The 19,719-nt window shown below is 40.4% G+C and overlaps 1 pseudogene; it reads left to right on the forward strand.

The window, feature by feature from the left end:
- The first annotated feature begins 360 nt into the window (after nt 1–360).
- LOC116913132 overlaps nt 361–19,719 on the forward strand; it is a 91,140-nt pseudogene continuing 71,781 nt past the window's right edge.

Raw genomic sequence — 19,719 nt, forward strand, 5'->3', positions numbered from 1 at the left:
TGGTGGGTGTTTTGAGCACAATAAAAAGTGCTCAAAGAATTTTTTTCTTGCTTACAAGCCTTCAAATGAAGAGAAGCCAGTCTCAAAACTGAGAGATTTTCTCCTGAAAAACCGCTTCTTACGTATTCTGCCTCAAACAAATATAAATCATAAAAAATTATGAAAGTATGAACCTAACCTTTTAAGGGATACAACTTTTGTGAGTTTTGGGAAGGAGTAAGTTAAGACTAACTTACATACAGAACAGCTGTCGAACATTCAGTTAGTGTTCAGCCAGATACATTTTTAAAACAAATGTTATTTTACCTAAATCTATGAGTAAGGTTTAAGTAAAAGGACATTTTAAAGGATCTTCGAAACATGATTGCCAAACTATTGGAGGTGACCAAGATGCCACTCCAACTGATATTTATCAAATTGGTAAGAAAACTGTAACATAACCATGTAAAAGATTAGTCTTCAACAATGAAAATAAGGTATAAGGACGTAGAAAGATAAGGAAGAAATGTAAGTATATATTCACTCTGGTTTGGTTCCTGTGACTGGGACAAACATCTTGTCCAAACACAGCGTGAGACAGAAAATGGTTTCTTTGGCTTACAGGATACAGATCATCATCAAGAAAAGGAAGCTGGATTTTAAGGAACTCGGAGGCATGAACTAAGGCCCAGGCCATGGAAGAACACTACTTACCCGTTCGTCCCCTCTGACTTGCTTGGCTACCATTTTTTACACAGCCAAGACGCACTTGCCTAGGGATGGCAGCATACGTAGGGAGGTGGCCCTCATTTGTCAGTTAAGGAAGTACCTCGTTGACATGCTCACTGGCTAATCTGATTTAGACAATTCTTCACTTGAGGTGTGCTTTTTTTGTCATGTGACTCTGGGTTCTGTCACTGTGATTACAACATTTAGTGAAAGAAATGAGACACAAAAGGCCATACGCACAGCAGCGTAATTGCTAGAGTAGGACAGGTTAAAACCAAGTTTGGCTGTGAAGGAAGCATCAAATCGACTTTCAAAGTGTATCACTTTCTACTTCCACCAATCATAACTCAGTTCTTCACCCTTACCAGCAATCAATGTCAATTTTTTTTTTACTGCTGTTAATTCTTTGGGGGGACATTCGATATATGATTATATCAGCTGTGAGGAAAATAAAGTTTTATGTAGTCCTATTAGCATATACTAAGTTTACAAAGTAATTGATTTCAATACCATTGTATATATATAGATTACTTACATATACATATACATGTGCTTCCATTAGCATTATCACACCCATAACACATTTCCTATTCTCAAAGAGTCTGTTTTACTTTCATCAAATTTTGAAATCTAGATCCTACAAATGACAGAAAACATACAGTATGTTTCCTTCTCCGTCTGATTTCTTTCATTTGAACTGATGATTTCCAGTTTCACTCATTCCTTTGCCAAGGACACAATTGCATCCTTTATGGCTGAATCTATCTGTACTTTTTAATTAATTATTTTATTTATTTACATGCTAAATATCGCCCCACTCCCAGTCCCGCCTGCCAAAGTTCTTTACCCCCTATGCCCTCCCTTCACCTCTGAGAGGGTGCTACCCTCCCTCCCCACCCCCACCCACACCCACACCCCCACCCCAGTCAGTATTCCCCCTTCACTGAGGCATCGAGTCTCTACAGGATTAGGCACATTCTTTCATAAAGACTTAAAACTCTAAGTTTATCCTTAAATCTCAAGCACCACAAGGAAAGAAGAGATTCCTTACAACAAGACATTTCAATATACGTTATTTTTATTTTATTTATTTGTGTGTGTGTGTTTGTGTGTGTTCATGTGCATGTTTGTAGGTGGTTCATTCACATGCTTCCTGACATACACCTTCCAACTGAGCTCTCTCTCCAGCTTCCCATAGAGTATTTTATTAATTCTAATGCACAATAAACTAAAAGACGAGACACAGAGTTTTTTTCCTTCTTTCTTTCTGTCTTTCTTTCTTTCTTCCTTTCCTTTCCTTTCTTTTCCTTTCCTTTCTGTTGTTGTTGTTGTTTCTGCAAAAGGGATCAACCCTAAGACCTCATGTATGTTAGGCAAATATTCTACAACTGAACTATTTCCTCAGTCCCCCCATCTATCTATCTGTCTGTCTATCTTTCTTTTTTCTTTTTATCTATCATCTATCTATTTATATCTTTATCTTTATCTTTCTTTCTATTATTTATCTATCTATCTATCCATCCATTTATTTAGTTTTAAACTTCCCCTTTTAAGAGAGACTGACTTTGCACCATCTGTGGCCTAGAGGCAAGCTTTAACTTGTACTCTTTCCACCTCAGACCTCTGACTAGCCACCAGACACTACATGATGACAGTAAAAAGCAGTGTGACCTTGGTTTTCAGGGAATTGTTACCTAGAGTAGAAAGAGGATACAAGCAAATTCAATCTGTAAAATACTGGTTCATAATGTAAACACGAATCCAGATGACAAAGCTTGGTTCAAAATGTACCAACTCTATCAGAAAAAGCTTATGGAATCTGTAGAATAGTGAGGTACCTTTTTAAATGCTTTGTTTTATTGGCTTCTCTTTATGTTCAACCATTGGCTTTATTGGTCAATGACATAACAATAAGGAATATATTAAATGGATTGAATATATTAATATTTATTTCAAATGGATGTAACATCTGCTTGCTTGTGCTATCCCAGATTGCACTTGAATGTAATAGTAACTCTCCTCCATAATGTAATCAATTAAATAAGGTAATGTAAATAGCCTCTATATGTTTATATGTAGATATACATATTCATTTATACATTTGAATGTAAATTATTTATATACATATATTTTTTCTAATCAGTCAAAGGAGATTAAAGATTACTGGCTTAGCATTTTTGAAGGAATAAGAAGGTAAGACAAAAAATGCTACCTGTGGGTTGAGAGGCTCCCCTATATTCTTAAGACAGCCATCTGAAATATTAAGGACATTCTACAGTGTAAACAAGGCCTTAAAGGGAATTTCTCAGCAATACAAGGGACCAGATTTCTGGTGCCCTCAGACATTAGCATCGATAGTCTTGACCTTTGTCGCTTGTACTGTGTACTATATTGTAGCTTGTGACCTTAAGCTAGATATTTAATATCTCTAAGGGTCCATGCTTCACTAGTAACACAGAGTTCAAAGTACATTCCCGTCTACAAGGTGTCCTGAGTGAATGTCTTTGTTAATTGTCTTTCTTTCAATGTGAAGCATCTGTGAATTTCAGAGAATCCTTGTTCCCTGAAACAAATTCATCAACAATGTTGTAGAGGCTCTTTCCAGAGCAATCAAACTTTCTTTGAACACTCTTTCCCCAGTTTGTCCTACTGGAACCTGATGGTGTTTATTAAGAAAAAGTGTTTGTCCAGTGAACTGAGAATAGGACCCCCGTTGAAGGAATCAGAGAAAGAACTGGAAGAGCTTGAAGGGGCTCGAGACCCCATATGTACAACAATGCCAAGCAACCAGAGCTTCCAGGGACTAAGCCACTACCTAAAGACTATACATGGACTGACCCTGGACTCTGACCTCATAGGTAGCAATGAATATCCTAGTAAGAGCACCAGTGGAAGAGGAAGCCCTGGGTCCTGCTAAGACTGAACCCCCAGTGAACTAGACAGTTGGGGGAGGGCGGCAATCACCCAAAGGAAGGAGGGGGATTTCCGAAACCGGAAAGGGAATAACACTTTGTATATAAGAAATATTCTTAATAATAAAAAATAATAATAATAATTAAAAAAAAAAAGAATAAGAGGGAATGGCCTGCAATGCCTGTGTTCAATTAACTACCAATTAAAATAGAATGTGTCCCCTGTTGTACCCTGTACCCATGACCTTGGCTTTGTGAAGACATCCATGTCCTCATTTCTGTAACCAACGGACATGCTAGCATGTGGAGAGATTAAACATAGTGAATTGCAAGCATACCTTCAGTTGTCTCTACCTGTTTGTAGTCATAAACATTACTGGAAGTCAGGAGAATCAAGAGTCAGAGATGATGCTGTGACCAGATAATCAGAATTGAAGTGGTACAGATTTAAGAACCACAGAGAAAGAAAAGCCTCTAGAAGCTAGAGAATAGATTGTCCTAGAGAACATGCAGAAATATACCCCGGCTGATCTATTGACTCCTGTGGGCCTCCAGAACAATGTGTAGTGGCTTGGCTTTGCTACTGTGTTTGGGATGATTTACAGCAACATCTGGAAGGAATATAAAATTTAAAGTTTACTTTTTCATTTCTTTCTTTTTTTTTCTCCTCCTCCTCCCTCCTCCTCCTCCTCCTCCTCCTCCTCCCTCCTCCTCCTCCTTTGGTTTTTTGTTTTTTTTTGTTGATTGACAGAGTGTTGGCCTAGCAGCATTGATTTGTAAGTGGAGCCAAGAAATCACAGGTAAAAATAAAATGATGCAATAGAAAATCAACCAAATCACAAGCTCCTATTATGGCTTGTCCAGTTCTCAGAGCTATTAGCAATAGAGAGGAAGGTCACCACTTTAAGGACTCCATAAACAGAAAATTTAAAAAAGTGCAAAAATAGTACCTAAGACATTTATTAGCTAAGGAAATTGGAAAGGGTAAAGTGGTACCCCAGAGTCTATGAACTCCCAATTTTTCAAAATTATATTATTCTTGTTTCTAAGATTCGTTGGTTGTTTTCTCTTTTTACTAGCCAGGACTTCTATTTAAATGTGGCACCCATATCTCACTTAATTCTTCCAGCAGCTCTGGAGGTGTGCATCATTAATACCCTCCCTCTTAGTAAGGCAATTGTAGCTGAGGTGGAAAAACTGACTTAACTGGGTCAAACAGCTGTTAGATATTATAGCCCCACAATAGCCCTAACTAGAGCAATTTAAATTGCACTTTTGAAATTTCAGTTATTTTCTTGTCTTTGTGAATTCCTTCCTCCCTTTTCTTCTCTCTCTCTCTCTCTCTCTCTCTCTCTCTCTCTCTCTCTCTCTCTCTCTTTCTCGCTCTCTCTCTCTGTCTCTCTGTCTCTCTCTCTGCTTAGCATCTGACACAATTGTTGTATAAGAGACAATTTTCTGGTGGAATAAATAGATGTTTCTTTGAGGGGTAAACAAATCTGGTGGTTGGGATCCTGCGTACAGTATGTGATCTAGTAATTATGAAATAATTCTCCGACCTTCACTTCATGAGGTCTATGGAAATATAAAAGGACCTTGTTATGACTATGGTTTTAATGAGTCACCTAGTATGTAACAAAACATGTGGCTATTTTGTTTCAAATGGATTTTTGGTGGTCACTATTGAGCTAAGTAACGTGATAGCAGGCCGTCTGAGAATTAACAGAGGTTCTTCAATAATGTGGCAAGAAGTTCACAAGACTTAAATATTTAATCAGAAACATTCAGTAAGAGTAGAATTGCTCCTGAAAGTCAGGCCACATTTTGGCAGATTAACTGGACAGACTCCACAAACATTTGTCTAAGCCATTATCTGGAAAATCACTTTCAACCCTAATACAATGAAAATATATTGCCCATGTTAATAACAGTGTCCCATCTGTTTAAGTATTTTACAACCTACTGAAAGCCATACCTGCAGAGAGCCTTCTGGCTCTGAATTCACAAACAGTTGCTAGTTAAATGTATGTGGTGGCATTACTGGTAAACAGGCCCTGCGAGCTCGTTTCAAAAGACTTCATTGCTTCTATGAAGGAGCCTTTCAAAATAAACCGCCCTTAATCAGTCAGGGGCAGAGTTTATAAGGGCAAAGGACTATCCCTAGCCAATGATAAGTGACTATCATGTTTTGAAACCGTTTTAAAGGAATTACTTCTCCGTCTGGACTGAAGGCTGATGTGAATGTCAACACAGTAAGCAACTGGTACTAACTAAAGTAAAACCCACTCGTAAGCAATGACTGTCTAAACATTCACTAATTGAGAACACCTTTTCACCGTCTAGTTATTCAATGAAACAAAACCGCGAAGGGAGATAGAGAGGTTCTGGGCTGTTATTTGAACACTCACAAAGAATCAATACTGATTTGTTCATTGAGTAGAGAGAGGGGCATAGAAGAATTCAACATCATAGTAATCTGGGAATAAACAAATCACCCAAAGATCCAAGGGATGAGTTCATCAAACGATGTAGAGTAATAATGCAATACAATGGTTAAGTTTTACAATACAAAACTATGCTTTCGTTCTGTAAGAAGGAAAAACAACGAGGCCACGTGTGCATGCCTGACTACCAGCAAGTGTAGTGAAATTTTAAAAATAATAGTGTTTAAAGAATATTCTGAATCCTTGATGTGAATTGCACAGTTGTGCTTGTTAGCCTGGCTAAAGTCACCTTCATGTGACAGATGAGGAAACTGACTTGTAAAGTGGTGTGCTTGATGCCCTAAAGTCACACAAATTCCAACAGAGATTCACTACCATACCCACTGAATGTATTTACAATCCCTGTCTCCCTTGTCTTGATTATGTAAAGAAGAAATTAGAGTGCAAGAGTGTGCACCTCTGCCAATTATATTAATCAGAAGAAATTACCTACAGACTACATCCCATCAAGTAATAAATACCTTAATAAGAATAAATTATTGAAATGCTACATAGAACTTCAAAACCACTGAAGAAACCTTTTAGCTATGAAATTGGGTATGCTGTGATAATTGGCTATACTCTTGTGGCGGAGTCAGAGCACGGTGATAAAATGGTTGCCTCCCAGGTGCAAAGGAGAACTGGGAAATGGACAGGTTGGGTCAAGTCATGTCATGGTGTATTAGTTACATTATGTTGCTGTATAAGTCCTGTTAATTTCATTTGTATTGAATTTTAGTTTTGGCAAAGAGTTTTCTGAGATTGGTTAAACAGCAGTGTGAATATTTTTAAACATGATTGAACTGTGCAATCAAAAATTATCAAAATGGCAAAAAAAAGAATTTAAAGTCATTTATCCTTCCACATATTGCCTGCTCTACCTAAAAACCTATTTTTTAAAAATCGTAGGGAACTCTTCTGCTCTTAACACTTCCTAAACAAAAATATTATATATGTTTTAAAACTAATATACATGCTATGTATCTTAATTAATATGTAATATATGTATAATGTGTTACTCTATAATTCAGCAACAATGGCCCTACGGGACACATAGATGAATAAACAAAAGCCCCAGTCCTGAGAATGGATTACTCCCTTTGCCATTATTGGCTACTGGTGTCCCTTAGACCTTCAAATATTATAGGTTATTGCCAATGCTCTTAGTTAACATCATAGGCTATTGTCAGTGCTTCCCTGCACTTGAAAGTAAGAGCTTATACCTGAAGACACCACAAAATTGGGCAGCAGAACATGGGAAAATGTTCTAACTTTGTTCTAACTCCATGTCATTCTAATAGTGACAAACTTGTTACTGAAGGAGAAATGTAATCATCAGCCTTACCCTGTTGTGAGGCCTTCACATTATAGGAATGACAGACCTGGTAAGACTTGACCAATAGTGCAATAGTGGCATGAACATCATGGGTGTAACCAACTGCTTTCTGATTGGATTTAAGTGTTTCTTCATAGGATGAAATCTACACCTGGACATCATCATTTGGGCCAAGTATCCATGGCTCAACAAGTAATAAGCCCTAGGGAAAACCCTACTACTATTAATTTGCAAATATTAAACAAACTCCGAATGACTTATAATTATATTCATAGATAAATACATCGCTCAATGCCCCTCAGTGAAGCTTCCATTTGCAGTAGATGATGACTAATATAGAGACCCACAACTTGCCAAAGTGAAAAAAAATAGACTACAGAATGTGCAGGTGTAAATTGAACAAGTATTCTGTACCGGGACCTTCCAAGGATCAGGGAACATTGCAAAAGAGCATAAAAAAAGGATGTAAAAACAAGAGGCCGGGATGACCCAAAGAAACAGTATCTTCAGGCTATGGCGAGACAATTGCACATATGAACTTACATCCGTTGTGACGGCATGCACACTCAAGCCCAAGACAAGCCAATTTGCAGCATGGAGAAGAAAGTTGGGTACAAAATGTCTTCCCTATCTTTAGACCTGTTGAGAATTGTTAAGGATTAAAAAGTGGATTGTAAGTTCTCTCTAAAATTGTTGCCCCTAGTGAGTCAACCATGTTCTGGTAGAAAGACACACATCTAAGAATACTTGGGCAGCACAGATGCATGGATTGGAGTCTTTTAAAAGGACATGAGGGTGAGTGAATATGAGGGTGAGTGGATGAGGGCTGGATCTGGGAAAGGTTTCACTCTGACCCCAAACACTGTACAAAGTCTCCAAAGAACTAATATTAAAAAATAATCATTTAAAGTTGAAATCTCACCACAGCTACAATTGCCAATCTTTCTGGAGTTATTCACTGCTAAGATTTTTACAGCAATATTTATTTCGCCATTTTTTTAAATGTCTTAATTTTGATAATGTTTTTATATATGGTTTACAAACATTGTCATTTTAAAGAAAATGTCCTAAAACTAAGAGGAAAACAAACTATTAGAAATGTAGTCTGATGACTCCCCAGCCTGTCTATCATTTTTAAACCATAACTAAAATATTAGTAACACTGTCATATGCTACTTTAGAATTGGAATTTCAATTCTGGAGGGAGTGGCAACCTGGGGCTTCAACAAGAGAGGGGAGAGGAGAGGATATTCAAAGGTTTATGTGCTGCTTAACTCCAAACATCCAAGAACACTTACAGACAAGAAAATGCCCCACTTCACTTATGCCCCAAATGAGCAGTGAAATCCCTGGAGTAAACAGAAATAGAACAACCTGAATATTAAGATGAAAATTAAATGTTTAAATAAGAGAAAATTCAATTCAAATGATCTAGAAGAGAAAGGAAGAGTGAGGCTTAATATCTTACGCTTTTGAAATCCAGTATAATGAGTCAGGGAATGTTGGTTGGCCCAGGAGCAGAGTGCAGTTGGCAGAATGCTTACTTAATGTGCATAAAATCCTTGGTTGAATATCTAGCCTCCCATAAAGTCATCGTGGTGTCAAAGGTTGTGACCTCAGCAGTTGGAGAGTAGACTAAAAAGAATCAGGAGTCTAAGGACATCTTCCCCATATAGCCTATCTTTCAAAACAAACAAATAAACTAACAAACAAATAAATTTGAAATAGCTGACTTCATTGAGAATATCTTTCGCTGGAATGTGGCCAGAGGCTAGGTGGAGAACTTGGAGGGCATGAGGAAGTGGAGTATAGCATCATTCTTCAAGAGGGTCCATTAAGAGAATGAACAGAAACGTTATCTGTTGAGAGCAAGATCATGGGCCTGGGGAATCCAAATCAGGGAACGGAGGGAATTGGAGAGAAAATGACAGATGTAATGGATCCAGCAGACTCTATTCATTGCTTTAAGAATAAATTTTAAGAGTGGATTTAGAACGCGTGGCAGTCCAGTAAGCTTTATTTAGTATAGTCTCCTTAAAAGAGAAAATTCCTTGTTCCAGATGCTACCTAGGTTCTTGATCCATTTTTCCTATAGTATCCCTAGCATTAATGCACAATGTCTGAGAGGAATAGCCACCAAGAACACATACGGACACATGTAAGCCTGTGTGGAAGAGGGCAGAGGTCACTTGGTTTAAACAAAAATAAGTGTCTAACACTGCCCTCTCCAGAAAGCCGAAAGGAACTTTCGGTGTAAGTTGACGGGGTTACAGACACTTTAAACGTGACGGGAAGAATCCTTTAAAGACAATTGCATTAGACCCGTTTGATCTCAGGACCTTCCTGGAGCAAATGCATTCCTTTATTTGTACCAATTATGAGCCCTTGACTTGAGTAACTGCAATGCATTCCTTAGCCCAACAATTGTCTTTAATTTGCCCTTGGAAATGCACCAAAAAGCTACAAAGACCCAAAAGGGAATCAAATTATTTTCACACTGTAGGGCAGACTAAAGAAGGAGGCAGAAAAATGGCATGTTTTCCCTGCCCATTCTTTTAAATGCTAGCCTGGCCTAGAACTGCACCCGGTGAGGCTTCTTTGCATGTTCTTTTAGGATAATCTCCATGACATTTAGATGTACTTTTGTCCCACAAATCCTTTTTCTTTTTCTGTGAGTATACTAGTTACTAGTTACAGACCTCTGCCACTCAAAGCATGATACTGAATAGTCTTACCTTCTTCCCACTCCCTCTTGTAAAACTACCACAAATCATATCGGCACAATTCTCCTCTGCCCACAAGATAATGAGCTGGCTTGTGGAGGAAGGATCAATGTCAAGCAGGAGGAGAAAATGCTCTTGAAGGCATCGCTTCGCTTTCCATGATTCCATTTGCGGAAGCCAATGCCCTCTCCCTGACAACTCTGAATGTGCTGTCGCTAATGCTCTTCGTGCTTATCAGATAAGGTGCTTCCCCGCACACAGGGTAGCACATTTCCATCACAGGCAAATAGAAATCCAGTCTCTCTCCAATGAAAGGCAGAGACAAAGAGCAACAGAGAAATCCACTGTGTCTGTAAAAGTGGAATATGTGTAAGCATACAAGCAGGTGTACATGTATGTAGTTTCATGTGCTAACAATACTACAGAGCAATGCACCACGTGATAGAAACAGCACAGCGTTAGCTACAGGGGATCTCTGAAATCCATGCATCTGGAGGCTCAGTTTGTAAAATTCTCCCTGGAAAGCATGAGGACCTTGGTTTGGTCCCCAAAAACAAAACACACAAACAAACACACACAAAAAAAAAAAAAAAAAAAAAAAAAGACAGGCATATGTTTGTGATCTCAGTGCTGGAGAGGCAGAGACATCAGACCCCATCATGTCTTAATGTCCATCCATATAGCCAAACCAGTGAGTTTTAGGTCAGTGAGAGATGTTGTCTCACCAAATAAGGTGGGAATAGTTAAAGTGATTGAGGGTGACACCTAATATCAACCTCAACCTCTGGCCGCTTTGTGAATACACACACACACACACACACACACACACCACCTTCCCTCAAAAGGAATCCCACATGTTAGAGGGTGACACAAAATACCACTGGATCACAGCTTATTTTGCAAATCTTCCCAAGCGCATTCATACTTGTACTAAATGTCAGCCAGCTTTTAATTCATCCTGCTAGTCCAAGGGGCAGAAACGTAACCAGCATCTATCATTTATGGTTTAATTTGTATTGAAATGATATATCTTTAGAAGGACAGTAGCCTGGAAATCTCAAATGACAGAATATTCCAAACAAAAGAATGGAGCCGTATGTCAGCACCATCCTGAATGAACTTGGTAGGAGCTGATGCCTAAAGAGAAGGCTCCCAACAAAACCTAAAAGATCACAGCTGCAGAAGCCAAGAGCAGGAAGGGCTGGAGAGCATCCTGCTCCTGAGGGCTTAGTGTGGGAAGGGCGAATGTGTTCACAAGAACAACATCCCAGTCACAAAGGAAGACACAGTGAGAACTGAGGGCTGGGTAGATAGCTCAGTCAGTCGTGTGCTTGCCATACAAGGGGGGCCTAAGTTCAATCATCAGAACAGATGTAAAAAGGATCTGTACTGAAACCTGAACTTTCCTCTCTGCACAGGGAGGCAGAGACAAGTGAATCTTTTGGCTTCACTGGCCAGCCACTTTAGCTGAATTGGTGTGTACAGGTTCAAGGAGAGACGCTGTCTTAATGTACAACATGAAGAGCTACTGGAGAACAACACCCAGAGTTTACCTTTAGCCTACATACTACACACACACACACACTCAGACACATACATACACACACACATACACACACATACATACACACACACTCACATACACTCACACACATACACACAGAGACACACTCATACACACTGACACACACACACATACTCATACACATCCACACTCACATGTTCACACATAGACACATACAGACACATCCTCATGCTCACAGAATGGCACCCCCATGAATACAGGACTTGTGCATGCACATACCTGTATGTGTATGCGTTCCCACAGAGGCACGCCCTAAGAGAGTGAAGCCTGGTGAAGATAAATCAGACAAAAATGCTATACAAGTGGGAGAATCCAAGTTTGGATGACTTGAACATACATAAAGCCAGTCATAGTAGCAAGTATCTAATCCTAGTGCTGTTACTGTGAGATGGGTGGTAGAGACAAGAGAATTTTTGAGAGGTTTTAGGCCAGCTAACTTGGCATGTGTAGCAGGGAACAAGAGACCATGTATTAAACAAGGAGAAAGGGAAGAAACAACACCTAAGGTTGTCCTGTGACATCCACATGTTCTTCATGGCACACGCATACACACATTCACAAACAGAAACTTTCAAACACACACACACACACACACACACACACACAAAGGGAGACAGACAGAGAAACAAACCGAGACAGAGAGATAGAGAGATAGAGAAAGAACAGAGACAGAGAGAAGGGGGATCTGACTACACTCCACTCCTGCTTGTTCAATAGTCTCATTCTTGATTCTGTACTGAGAGCAAATAACCCAGGCAACCGAGAGATTATCTAGCCAGTTGCTCCTCCCCACCCCCCTGCCACCCTATTTCATACTTTCCAGGAGGTCACCAGAAACAATAAAACCACTGATTTCAAGCCTGTTTTCCTGCTGTTTTCACGGCTCTTTGTGAGGCAAATACAGAGAGAGTTAGGACAGGATGTCGACAAAGTCCTTAATTAAGTAGAGTAGGTAATAACAGCAGCAAACATTTGAGAATCAGATTTGATATGTATTTTGTTGCCAAGAAACTGCCTCTCGCTATTTTAAAACATACCTTGGAAAAAAAAAATCTGAACTTGCCCAGACAATATTAAAAGAGATGGAGATGAAACTGGTGTCCATTGAGTTTCTCATTGGATAATGTTATTCCCTGAAAGGTGGTAAAACGAATCGATCAAAACACAATGTAAGAGATATGTCTACTCTCAGATCTTCTAGTTGTCTCTGCCTGTGCTGGGAAAGCATTCTCCGTAGTGACTTCTGAAGATCAGAAGCTCAGCATTCACGGGTCTCATGCACACTTACAGGATTACATTCAATAATTTTATTCCAGTAACTTGGCAGCATATTCATACTAAAGATAAAATACTACCAACTGCAAACTTTTTAGCAACTCTGAAAATGTCACTCTTTCTCTTTTATCAACGAGCTTCAGAGAAAGAGCATACCACCACCTGATATTCAAAAATGCTTCCTTCCTTTTTCTGCTGTTACTACTTCCTGCGCAGTACAGCAATTTGCTTTTATATCTCTATATCCTCCCAGAAGAAAACATATTTAATGTTGAAGTGATAGAATTTCATCACTCAGGCGTAGGAACGAACCTCAGTCATTTGCAGGAAAATGGACGGAAGTGGAGATCACTGCGTTAAGTGAGATAAGCCAGACTCACAAAAGCAAATAGCTCTAGCTTTCTGTCACATACTCTAGAGAGAATCTAGACTTAAAGAAGGAAAAGACGTGAAAGATAAGCATAACTATTCAGAAAGAGAAGAAAGAAAAGAGGGAAAGAGGAAGAGGAGGAGAAGCCATCACTGCCACCGCCAAGGGAGACAGAATCAAGGGAGGGCATTGTGGTTACTTGATCAAGCTATGTTTACACCCATGTATGAAAGCAATTTTTAACTAAGAGATGATCTTAGATTTTCTTTACATTTGCATTCCCATTGCTAACACTGTTACCTAACATGTAATAATTTTTGTAGGGTTTATAATGAATGAACGAGATAATGACTGACTCCCACATTCTGGGATTCCGCATACTGATGCGCATTTAATATTTCTACTGGAATATCCATTAGGTATCCCAATCTACAGTCTACACAAACTCTTTTGTCTTTCCCTCAAATCTTTTTGATTTAATCTTTTCCTTTTATTCTTAGGAAACGAACACATGATCACACACGTTTGTTGATGCCAAAACCGTTCAACTCTCCTACAGGGAATCGTTGGTAGTCCCATAACCATTCGGCTTGCTGAAGATTCTTCTCCCATGCTTGAAAAGCAATCGTGGGTAGAAAAGAAGTTCCTCAAATGCTGGATTGTAACAGCTCTCATTTGATAACGGTGAGCTATCAGAAGCAACCTCAAGTAGCTCTCTCTAGTGATCCTCAGCAAGGCTCGGGTATCAGGACCGGTAGCCCTTGGCAATGGCTCTCAGCCTGGGATCAGAGAACCGCGGCCCTCTTGAGTGCTGTCTGGAACAATCCTTGTGAACAGGCCGCGCTGGCTGTCCTCTCCAGCTCCTCGCAGTCTTTTATCAGCTCACCATGTTCTTGCTACCTCTTTACTTCACCTGTTCGTCTCCGTGGCTATCCCGGAACTGCTCAGCTAGCTGCTTCTTCTGTTGTCAGGTTGCTGGCTGCTTAGCCCTTTCCACAATTTCCTGGCAGCTGCTGGGATGACTCGCGATACCTACTCCTGCAACAAACGAGTTTGGCTGTGAGACAGGGAAATCGCCACCCTTGAAAGCCTGAGGCGCCAATGGATCTTTGGAAACTGGGAACTAAGCTTAGCCAGGATGATTCAAGGCATTTGCTAAGGATGGGAACTTAGCATGTAGACAGTATCGTTGCACACAGTCCACCACCAGAACTTGCCATTTGATCCGGCTTTATGCTTGGAAGCCAGGAACAGAGTTGGGAAAGAGCCCCAGACACGAGCGCACTGTTCAGAAGTCCAGCATATGGAATTGGCAGATGGGCAAGAGCCACTGGGATAGGGAGAGGGGAAAAGGAGGGGGAGGAGGAGGGAGGGACTGGCAGCAGACCCATGCCTGAGTCAGCCCAAACGTACTGCTTTGAAAGCCCAGGAGGGTATTTGGACCAACCACAGACACTTGTTTGAAGCAATCAAAGCTTTGCCTCTTAGCACGAGTCACAGAAGTCTCTCTCTACAGAGGTGGAATTGCCCTCCCTGATCAAGTTTCAAGATCATCCAGCGTCCGTCAGGGCTCGTGACAGTGAGACAGTCATCTGCCATAAACTGCTTCACCTAGACCGGGCTCCGGTGTGCTTTCAGGAACCGGGGCAATCAGCTATGGTCTTGGCACACTTGTCTCTAGATGGGAGGTGCTGGCCTCGAAATGACCCAGCTGGCTGTTAGGGTGACAAAGCTTTGTTTCAGGCAATTCAGAAAGTTCAATATCTGCTACCTTTACTACAAATTTCCCAAACTCCACATCTTCTTACATATTTACAAGAAAAAACGAACGTCAAAAGAGCTTACAAATAAGCCCTTCTTGATAGGTTTTTAACAAACACTGGGCAGGTACCCAGAGAAAGAAGCTTCCCTTGTGTGTGTTAAACTCAACATTGTGTCTGCCTGTGTCCAGAGCATGTCACATATTCAGCTGCCTTTCTTCGTCTCTGTTACTGCGATCCTCACACAAAACACAGCATGATAGTCCCGATTGCCTCCTTACAGTCAAGCTCGATTCTGCATCTGACCGTTCTCTCCAGGGAGCACATCCTATGATGTCACCAGCACAGCATGCCCTCTGGGTTGATCATTCTGCTTTGTTGTTTTCTCCAGCCTGTATCTCCCTCTGTATGCTCCAGCTACCATGGCTTCAGAGCTCCTGGGGCCCAGTTTATTCCATCAGGCTACTTTATTCATGAGCTGTTTCCTTCCCATTAACTATTTTCCCTGGAAATCTGCCTGTGTAAAGTTCCTCTACATCACTACTGTTTCAACTTCAATCCCATGTTAGCCCGTCTCTGAGCTCCTAGCATAAAGCATCCCAAGATTAGTCTGGATATCACCTAGGGCCCTGTTTCTTACATTAGAAGATGACAGTGATTTTGTGCTATTTCCTACTCACCTACCTGCTTCTTACTAAGGTCTTTGTTTTGAAGTGCTTAATTTCCAAGGCTTTCAGTAGGTCTTTCAGCAGAGGGGTCTTTAAGAATAAATAAGTCCTTGAACACAGAAAAAATAAACCAATTCCATGAATTTATAAATAGGTGTGTGAATGAATGCATGAAAGATTTTAATTTCTGGAAATGCATTCTGCCTTGATTATGTCAGTACTAATATGAAATATTTATTTTATTTGCCTTGGCCTCCCCACCTTTCCAGCTTTTATATAGCAACTATACTTAATAGTTTGATTAAAAACTTACGTTGTAAGAAAATCAAGAAAACTCCTGAGCATCCTGCTTCCGCTGCCATAATTCATGAGTAAATAAGACATTCTGATTGTATTAAGTTTGTTCTCTTCGTCCTGCCTTTCTCCTTCCTCTACAAAATGTCTTTAGTGTTACAGAGTTTCGTCAGCCAGTCGCCCTCACAAGTCAGTGTTTCCTTTAGTGAGTATTATAGCAGAATTTAAATATTTTCAGTGGATAAGAGTGGTCACATATTTGTTAAGAAAGGAACAATCCGTGTCCATATTTGATATGCAATAAATAAGTAACATGTTTTCTACAAATTATACTAGAATATTTTGGAAGGAAACTTCACAGTTCTGATGAAGTGATCATTAGCCTAATATCGACTTCAAGCACAAATAGTGTTTTAAAAGGCAACAGATGATATCTCTCATGAGCGAAGGCATAAGGCTGACAAGTGTATGAAGTTCTACATTGCTGTGGTGATTTGAATAGGTTGGCCCCTCAGACTCCTAGGTTTCTTTTTTTTTATTAACTTGAATATTTCTTATATACATTTCGAGTGTTATTCCCTTTCCCGGTTTCCGGGCAAACATCCCCCTCCCCGCTCCCCTTCCTTATGGGTGTTCCCCTCCCCACCCTCCCCCCATTGCCGCCCTCCCCCCCAACAGTCTAGTTCACTGGGGGTTCAGTCTTAGGGACCCAGGGCTTCCCCTTCCACTGGTGCTCTTACTGGGATATTCATTGCTACCTATGAGGGTCAGAGTCCAGGGTCAGTCCATATATAGTCTTTAGGGTGGCTTAGTCCCTGAAGCTCTGGTTGGTTGGCATTGCTGTTCATATGGGGTCTCGAGCTCCTTCAAGCTCTTCCAGTTCTTTCTCTGATTCCTTCAATGGGGTCCTATTCTCAGTTCAGTGGTTTGCTGCTGGCATTAGCCTCTGTATTTGCTGTATTCTGGCTGTGTCTCTCAGGAGCGATCTACATCCGGCTCCTGTCTCACCTTCTTTGCTTCATCCATCTTGTCTAATTGGGTGGCTGTATGTATATGGGCCACATGTGGGGCAGGCTCTGAATGGGTGTCCCTTCATCTCTGTTTTAATCTTTGCCTCTCTCTTCCCTGCCAAGGGTATTCTTGTTCCCCTTTTAAAGAAGGAGTGAAGCATTCACATTTTGATCCTCCGTCTTGAGTTTCATTTGTTCTAGGCATCTAGGGTAATTCAAGCATTTGGGCTAATAGCCACTTATCAATGAAGTGCATACCATGTATGTCTTTCTGTGATTAGGTTAGCTCCTCAGGATGATATTTTCAGTTCAACCATTTGCCTCTACAATTTCATAAAGTCCTTGTTTTGATAGCTGAAATATTCCATTGTGTGGATGTTTTCCACATGTTCTGTATCCATTCCTCCGTTGAGAGGAGGCAGAAAGATCATAAGAAGCAAAGGATGACTTCAAGGAACAATGTTTTCTGGACACAGCTGGGTAGTTACACATTAGAATCTGCAGCAAGTGTGACAGCATGCACAGGATACACAAACTCAAGCCAGAAAAAAAATACCAAGGTGGAGTTGGAGGAATGGACATGAATTCCCTACATTAGCTTAGGAGATATGGGTGTTTGATGACTGCCAAAAGAAGGAGTCAGTTTTCCTTAATGATGTATCACTTGGGAGGTCAATGACCCTCCAGGGTACTCCTCACTTCCAACAGTGGTTAAGCAAATCAAACTAGACTGAATGGAGATTAAAAGAAAAACTCAAAGCTCAGTGAATAGAGATATGAGGGTAGAGAGGGGCAATATCCTGGAACAGTCACGTTTTTGGGGCTCTAATAATTTCCCTTCTTTCTTATAGTGGACTTCACAATCAGTAACTTCTGCTGATAACCATTTGATATTCTTCCACAGCCCACTTTATACACCTAGCCAAGAATAAAACCATGTATCAGTCATTCTTCCAGGTGCCTTGAGATCTCTAAACATTCTTAAGATACACAACCTCCCCTTGCTTCTGTTGGGTCTTGACTTTCCTATGACAGTCTTGGCTGCCAAGGGTGTGTCCAGCGCTAACAGAACCAGCTGATGCCAGAGCTTCCTGTAGCTCCTGTCGTTCCTTCCACTTGTTGCATTTACATTGAGCATAGCACAAACTCAATCTCTGTACATCACAGTTCTGATTTTGTCCCTCCAAAGGCTTCACTAGCTCCCAGTAATCTAAGAACACATTCTGAACCCTTTATCTCGCATTGGCTTGTAGCTGAGCCCCTGCCTTTGCTTATGCTGTGCCTGTTCCCACCATGTTCCTCGCCGCAGGCTTAACACTAACCATCGCTGTCATCACCTTCCCTAGAATCTTTCCAAAACACACCTTTTAGGATGCATTCTTCATGGCATTCCTCAAACACGTAACCTTCACTTATCTGTGCTGTGTTGAAACTCTTCCTGTGAATGGGAATCCTAGAGACATTTACAAATACACACCTGATGAAAGGTAGAGAAGGAGTTAGCCACACAAACCCTCTGATTTTTTTAACAATACGAGTTTGCTTCTCGTACAACATAGTCTGTGGGTTTGTGTGCAAGTATGTGGTTTTCCAGTTAGCGGGAAGACTGAAGTACATCAACTTTGTTGAGCTTGTCCCAGTCCACATTGCTTCCGTTTTGCCTCTTTATAGCAGTCCATGGCATCAACATGCCAGTTTGGACACCTGGGCTGTTCTCATTTTTTCCTATTAACAATAAAGCTACTATGAACATTCACGTGCTAGTATTTTTATGGACTACTGTTTTAGTTTCTATTGAGTCAATACCAAAATGCAAGATAGTCAGGTCTCTCTGCACCTGTGTGTGATGATCACACTCACCTCCTCAGGCTGTTGGGAGATTTATAAGACGATGTTTAGAACACAGTTAGCATGGTGGACGTGGGGAAATTATCCTGATGGTATCTCTAACAGCAGCAAATGTTTTCTTCCGTTAACATCATAATACTATGATGATAAAAAAGCTAGTTCCTGAAATCTCATCTTCCCCTTGTGTTTTTACAGTTACTGTCCTAATCATTCAACCCTCTGCATTCTGTTTCATAGTAGAAAAATATGTAGGATGGACAATTCTAATGTGCCCTTGTAGACTATCTGAATGTACTAAAAATACTAGGCTTCTTATTTTATAAGCTGATCTTGGTGCACTTTCCTCTCTAACGAGAACCTATCCCCAAAAGCATTTGCCATCACTAACAGTAAACATTTTCTGGCAACACTCAATTATAGCTAAGAAAAACAAGCTAGAAGGAGTATTCTACACTTCACTTAGCTAAGGGATACTAGGTATGAACGCCCTCATTCAGCCTGCTTTGAATTGTGTCTGTCTGTTGTTCCCTCGATAGTCTATCACCTTGGGCAAGTTAGTGAAACTAAGTTGTTGTTCAACCAACCAAATGGATGCCAACATCTACCTTTGTAGAATTCTTCAGAGGTCTGAGGTGAAGACTACAGAGCTTTGGGCACATGGTTGGGACTCGATCAATGGCTACTTTCAGTGTGTAGAAAGAGAGGTGACAGAAGAGTCACAGTATTTACATTTGCTTCCAACCGGCCCAT

Source organism: Rattus rattus, chromosome 1, assembly GCF_011064425.1.
Source record: "Rattus rattus isolate New Zealand chromosome 1, Rrattus_CSIRO_v1, whole genome shotgun sequence".
Taxonomy (NCBI): Eukaryota; Metazoa; Chordata; class Mammalia; order Rodentia; family Muridae; genus Rattus; species Rattus rattus.